General features: G+C 42.4%; 1 pseudogene across 1 annotated transcript; it reads left to right on the top strand.

The window, feature by feature from the left end:
* Nucleotides 1–3,280: 3,280 nt before the first annotated feature.
* On the top strand, nt 3,281–3,786 carry LOC100275258 (longin superfamily protein pseudogene; annotated as a pseudogene). The gene is made up of 2 exons (NR_148558.1): nt 3,281–3,325; nt 3,706–3,786. The product of NR_148558.1 is annotated as a longin superfamily protein pseudogene (transcript).
* The last annotated feature ends 2,809 nt before the right edge of the window (nt 3,787–6,595 follow it).

Genomic DNA, 6,595 nt, shown 5'->3' with positions numbered 1-6,595 from the left:
CTCAGGGAAACAGTAAAAGAACCCACTTTGAGTTAACTAGAACGCCAGGGACCTCCGTGCAAAGTCTGCAGCGTGGGCGCGGGCGCGCGCTTTCCCCTGGAATTGGGCCGCTTGGGCTGCTTCCGGCCCAGCATTGTTCCAGCTTTTTCTCTTTTCTTTTTCTGTGAAACTTTGGAAATCTGTAGAAAATCGTAGAACAATGGTAAAAATGTCAAACCAATTTTCCTAGATTCCTAATTTTCCATAGAATTTAATAAAAATAGTTTCATGATTTTTAGATCAAATGGGGAATTTCGGAGCATTTAAAATAGCCTAAAACCTTGTTTCTGGATTTTTAGAAAATAGATAATAATTCCAAAAATCCTCAAACTTTTTAGATGACCTTTATATAATATTTAGAAGCCTTGGGTAGCGTTTGGTATGATTTGGACCTTGTTTGATACTTAAGACCCAAAACCCTACCCCCTGCCCTATGAACTTCACTATTGACTCCGGAAACCCTAAGTTCTCGGAGATCCGTGAAGGAAAATTGTATTCAAGACTTTAGATAATAAACCTTTATTATCTTTGCACTCTCATGAGCATTACATGAGCATTCATTATTATACTTGGCTATATATAGCAAACGAAGAAGAAGTTGAAGTAGAAGAAGAGAAGACTCCACCACCACCACCTGAGGAACATCAGGCAGGCAGCTGTTTCTATTTTGACATCTGCGGGTCTGAGCCTGAATCACCTGTAAACCAAGGCAAGCCCCGGTGCATTTGCCACCTCCTTGATGCTTTTAAAATTCTTCTCACTTGCTTGATGCATTAGGTGATAGGAGTTGAGTGCTAAAACAATTCCTGCATTACCTTCCTTGAATTTGATTACCTTCCTTGAATCCCTGTTTTACAAAAGGTTTATCCTATGCTTAGTCTTGCTCTAGCAAACAAAATGTTTTGTTTTTACAAAAAGATGATGTGGCAAAGTGGGAGGGATGTTTTTGAAAATAAAAATTGATGGCCATGATGGGTTCAACATCGGAAAAGATGTACATCTGCCAGGTACCAAACTTTGGGTTTGAAATAATTAAGCTGAGACCGGGCGGGTGACTTGCACGAGAAGAGAGTCTCGGTGTAGTGTCTCCGTCTGAGTCGATTAAGGACCGTCTCGATGTAGGCTTGATGACCGAGGACCCTTTAACTGGTCACATGCCTCGTCATGGGTAAGCTTTGCCTCGGGCAGACTAATACCAGAATAAGATAACACGCAATGGGCGTGGAGAGATGGCGAGAGTAGCGTGTACCCTCCGTGGCAAGAGGCTGGACGGTGGTGTATCTGTGCTCTCGGTTGGCGTGAACCTGATCTGGTCTTGAGAACCCCGGTGGTGAGTTGACATATGCAAGGGTTAAGTGCTACATATGTCGTGTGATTGGAGATCCTCAGCTGAGTATAATCGATTCGGATCGCCGTACCTTCGCGGTTATGAAGACTTGGTCACTGACCTATACGTAGAAATCCAGTAAAGATGAAGGGTTGTTAAGAAATCAGCTAGTGCAGGTCAAGTGTTTGAACTAGGGTAGAAATAACTCTAGTTGCAGGTAATCTTACTTAACCTGACAAATTAAAATTGGATTTTTAAGGATCCACTTTAGTAAGCATTTCTGCAAACAGAGTCATTGATTATTGATAAGCCTTACCTTGACTCCCTTAAGCCAGCATACCCTTGAGAGTCTTTTCTTTAGTCGGGTAAGACTTGCTGAGTAATTCCATACTCAGGGTTTTATTCCCTATTGTTTTTATGTGAAGAAGCGACAAACTTTTGTTGCTTCTGTTCTAAGGTGGTACCCAAAGACGAACAACAAGACTAGAGCTGCGGGAGGGAAGGCCCTCCATTAAAAACTTTTTACTATCTATTTGGGAGGAGTTTTTGCCTCCCATGGTATGTAATAATAATACTCAGCACTCATATATTATGTTCTGGTCTGTAAATATTTAACTCAATCTTACTTTTCAATAAAAGTAAATTATTGTGACTGCTTCCGCATCTCCGATGATTTGTAATGTCTGCGTGACGGGTGAAATGCTCTTGGGAAAGGTAAGAAAAGCAGATACCGAACTTGTCAAGTGATTTAGGGGCACCTGCAGGGTTGTCTGAGGTCCGTTGGACAAGGACAACTGTAGGTGGGCCTAATGACTTGGGAGGTTCCGTCACAGCTGGTATCGGAGCGAAGCCCATCTCTGCAGATATTATGAGGCATCTTCAAAAAGAATTTTTCAAGACTTATCTAGAAAATTTCTTCCCTTCTTACCTAAGTATTTCTGAAGAGTTTATTTTAAAGACCAGATAGTAGGAGTGCAATGTATAGAAGGTGTGAATCAACTAAGGTTGATTCTGTAATTATACATGCATCATGCTAAAAACTATACTAATAAGATTTCCCCCTTAGAGAAATGCCGCCGCGCACGAGAAAGACTGCGCGCAAGTCGACCGGGCCGTTTGGTGTGCCCCGGCATCAACTTGCCCCACAACATGAAGGTAGCAGCAGTGGTAGTAACGATCCGATCGGGGATCTAGAAGCACAAGTTGATCAGCTTCGAGTAGAACTCCGACATAGGAACGATCTTTGGGTTGCGGATGGCGACAGAATCAATGAATTGAGGACAGAAATCCGCCACCTGCAAGACCAGCTTGCGGATCAGGATCTAGCGCTCGACTGGGCTGTGAACTCTCGTTCACTAGCCTTGGCAAAGGAAGCTAGAGCTCGAGCCCGCGAGGAAGAGCTTAGCTCAGCTGTTGATAACTTGCAGGTATATTGTAATCACTACTACTAATTAAGCATGGACCGTGGGCGCCAAGCGTGTCCATGCCCTCGCCTCCCTTACACTAGCATTCTGGTCCCACCGCCAGGTCTCGCCTCCCACGCAGAGCAAGCATGCGGATGCCTAAACCCTAAACATCTCAACTCCGCCGCCGCCGTCAATGCCCACCGCCATTAGCGTCCGTGACCGCGCTTCCAATCTCGCCTGCGTGCTTCCAATCTCGACCGCCATCAACGCCCGCGACTGCGCTTCCAATCTCCACCGCCGCCAGCGTTCGGTGCTTGCTTTATATTCTTTCTAGCCTGCGATCTCCGTCCATCCAGTCGAGAGGTCGTGCGCGCGTGGATCTCTGCGTGGAAGGGATGAAGATTACGGCGCACCTGGTGCTGAAGCCATCGACCTCTCGAGCCGGGAGCTCCTCGTCCGGCGGCGAGTCGGGCCCGGAGACGGTGGTGATTCGTTGCCCGCACCATCGCTCAACGCACCCAGCCAGGCCAGCGGCAGTCCGTCCAGCACGAAGGTAACCTCAGATCTGATCGGCTTTCAGATCTCTATAAGATCTGGGGTCCCTACTAAATTGTCCATGGGCAGCCTTCGACTATAGATCCGCAGATGTTTTGATGGCCAGCAAAGAGTAGTGAGATTGTTTGTGCTGCGTGTGGGGAAAATAATGATGTCTGTTGGTTCATCTAATGTGTGCAACTGATCTTACTAGCTGAAGTGTTTTTGGTCATCTTAAGAAAATTCGAGCAACGCTTGAACCAATTGTGCTTGCATCTTGCAGTAGCAGCTAGGCAACCATAACATTATGGCTGACCGTGTTTGCTTTAGAGATATTGAATACATTTTTGCTATTCATTTCCACTCGTTGTTGTGACGTACAATCTCTTTTCATTTTAGAATACAAGGTCCACTCCCACAATAGAAATGGGCTTTGTGCGGTTACATTCATGGATGATCATTATCCTGTACGGAGTGCATTTTCTCTTTTAAATCAGGTACCATTCGTTATCCACTAGACTCCCACTTGCCTTTGCTTTTGGTTTAAGCCCAAGTTACCAATTGTAAGCTGTAGCCTGTCACTTTTCATTCTGTTCAGTTAAAAGTTCGTTTTTCTGAACACAGTGTCTCATAAGATTGTTAGTATAACAATAGATTTGCATGAATGACACTATTAGTTTGCTGCTTGCTAGCATACAACATACTATGTAGTTGTAGTTGCACTCAACATAGCTACAATGTTTTGTGCACTGGACATTGGCAATGCCAAAACTGTTTGCTCCTCCCTAGATGCTATTGGTTGTGTTAGCTTCAAATAATTAGTTGTGCCTGCATACAACTAATGGAATCTTTTTACATGACACAATTTATGCTTTCTATATTCAAGAGATTAGTTTTCAAGGGAGATATCTCTTTGTGGTTTCAGTTTTTGTGGTTTTACACATCCCTTAACCAGAATGATTTAGAAATTTGGTTGTAGTTTGCAGAGAAAATTCTCTCAGCTTTCTTTTTTTGGGGCATGATTTATCATTAAAATTTCACTTCACACAATGGAAACCTAGAGACTAACATCAACACTAAGGGACCAGTAGAAAGAAAAAATGAGCAAAAGATAGAAGAGAATTATATACCTTATTTTTAGATTGATATGTACAGCTACAGAGATGCTAGATAAAAATATCGACAACTTTATTGCTATTGTCGAGTACTTAACCTGGATCAACACGCCTTGAATATAAGCATGGCGAAGCGCGCCTATCTTGTCAAACAGTTATAGCATGCTACCGAGGAAGGCCGCAGGTCCATATGTGGTCGTTTGTCATCATTTTTCATTTGATTTGGTGCCTCCATTGTCTATGTATGGATGTCATATTTCTCATGACATGATCATTGCTAGCTTAGCCATATGGTTCATTTGACCATAGTACTCAACAGTTAAGTCCGTAATATTTAGTTATTATTTGTTACTGACACATGTTATTTTTTCTTACCATATTGTTACTTGGTGATGGAGTAAATGATGCCCCTGCTTCAAAGAAAGCTGATATTAGTATACCAGTTGTTGATGCCATTGATGCAGCCAGGATTGCTTCTGATTTTGTCATGACAAAACCTAGCTTCACTGTGATAATTAGTGTCGCTCTTACCAGCCGGACAATTTCCCAAATGATGAAGAACTACATTGTATGTCAGAAGGAAACCTACTAAAATAGATTTCCAAAAAAATAGTTACTTTCTTTGATCCACCTTAACATTTGGAGTCTATGATATTTCCATTACAATATGTATTGTGGTATGTTTTCTTGGCTTGTTCTTTAAAACTATAAGTTGGCAACGTTTTATATTAGTCTTCTTTGACTACAGTTGTTTTGTAACTTTCTGTTGCTTAGTTATGTCAAATACGTTTGTGTATTTATTTGAGTACTCATTTTGGTTGTTATTTAATTAGGTTTAGTTGATTTTGTTATGCAACAAGTTAATTATAACCACACATTTAATTAGATTCATCTTAGATCTTAAAGTTTTGTGAATAATCTGTCATTATTGCATTTGCCTGCTCAGTGTTTAAGGGCTACTCCATCCGTCCCAAGTTAAAATTCATTTTAAATAATTACTAAATTCATACAATACAGGTGTACGTGATTATATATGATCTAAATTTATTATCATCTATTTGATTATAGACATAAAACTTAAAAGTTATTGTATGCCGTTGCAACGCACGGGCACCCGACTAGTACATTACATGAAGAAGTTCATGTGTTGTATTCACAATTGCACCCGAACGTCCCTGTGGATCCTGTCGAGATGGGAGCTGGACCTTCTGGAGTAGCGGGAGAAGCACTTGGTGGTGAACTGGACCTTTTCAGGCCCCCTCCCTCTATGAAGTTGGTTGACGAATGGTCTCCTACGCCCGACAGCAAGGCTACCAAAAGTGATAAGAAGTGGCTTACCAAGTGCCCGTAACATTGGCTGAACGGGACTTTCCTACAAACATTATTGTTCTAAAAGGCCAAGACATAGATGTAATTTTGGGCATGAATTGGTTAGCCCAGCATAAAGCAATCCTCAACACTGATCTGAGAACAATCAGGTTGAGTTATGGCCAAGAAGAGATTCTTTTGTCTATCCCCGTAGCCATTCCAGCTAGACCAACTGGCAGAGTGTATGAAGCCGTCATACCGAAGATCAAAGATATTCCGGTAGTATGTGAGTTCCCAGATGTCTTCCCGGAAGATCTGCCGGGATTGCCTCCTGAAAGAGATGTAGAATTTGTGATTGAGTTGAAGCCCAATACGGCTCCCATTTCTAGAAGATCGTACTGAATGCCTCCAAATGAGCTGGCAGAACTCAAGACCCAATTGCAAGATCTACTAAAGAAGGGATTCATCTGGCCAAGATCGTCACCATGGGGTTGTCCAGCCATCTTTGTCAAAAAGAAGGATCAAACATTGCGGATGTGGGTGGATTATCGACCCCTTAATGAGGTTACTATCAAAAACAAGTACCATCTCCCACGGATTGACATTCTATTTGATCAACTGACTGGAGCAAGGATATTCTCCAAGATTGACCTCAGGTCGGGCTATCATCAGATCCGTATCAGGCCCGAGGATATACCAAAGACCGCATTCACTACGCTATGGGTTATTTGAGTATTTGGTAATGTCTTTCGGACTGACAAATGCTCCTACCCACTTCACTTATTTGATGAACTCAGTATTTATGCCTGAGTTGGACAAGTTTGTGGTGGTATTCATCGACGATATTTTAATATACTCCAAGAATG

This window comes from Zea mays, chromosome 7, assembly GCF_902167145.1.
Source record: "Zea mays cultivar B73 chromosome 7, Zm-B73-REFERENCE-NAM-5.0, whole genome shotgun sequence".
Lineage (NCBI taxonomy): Eukaryota > Viridiplantae > Streptophyta > Magnoliopsida > Poales > Poaceae > Zea > Zea mays.
This window is presented reverse-complemented; position numbering and strand designations above follow the sequence as displayed.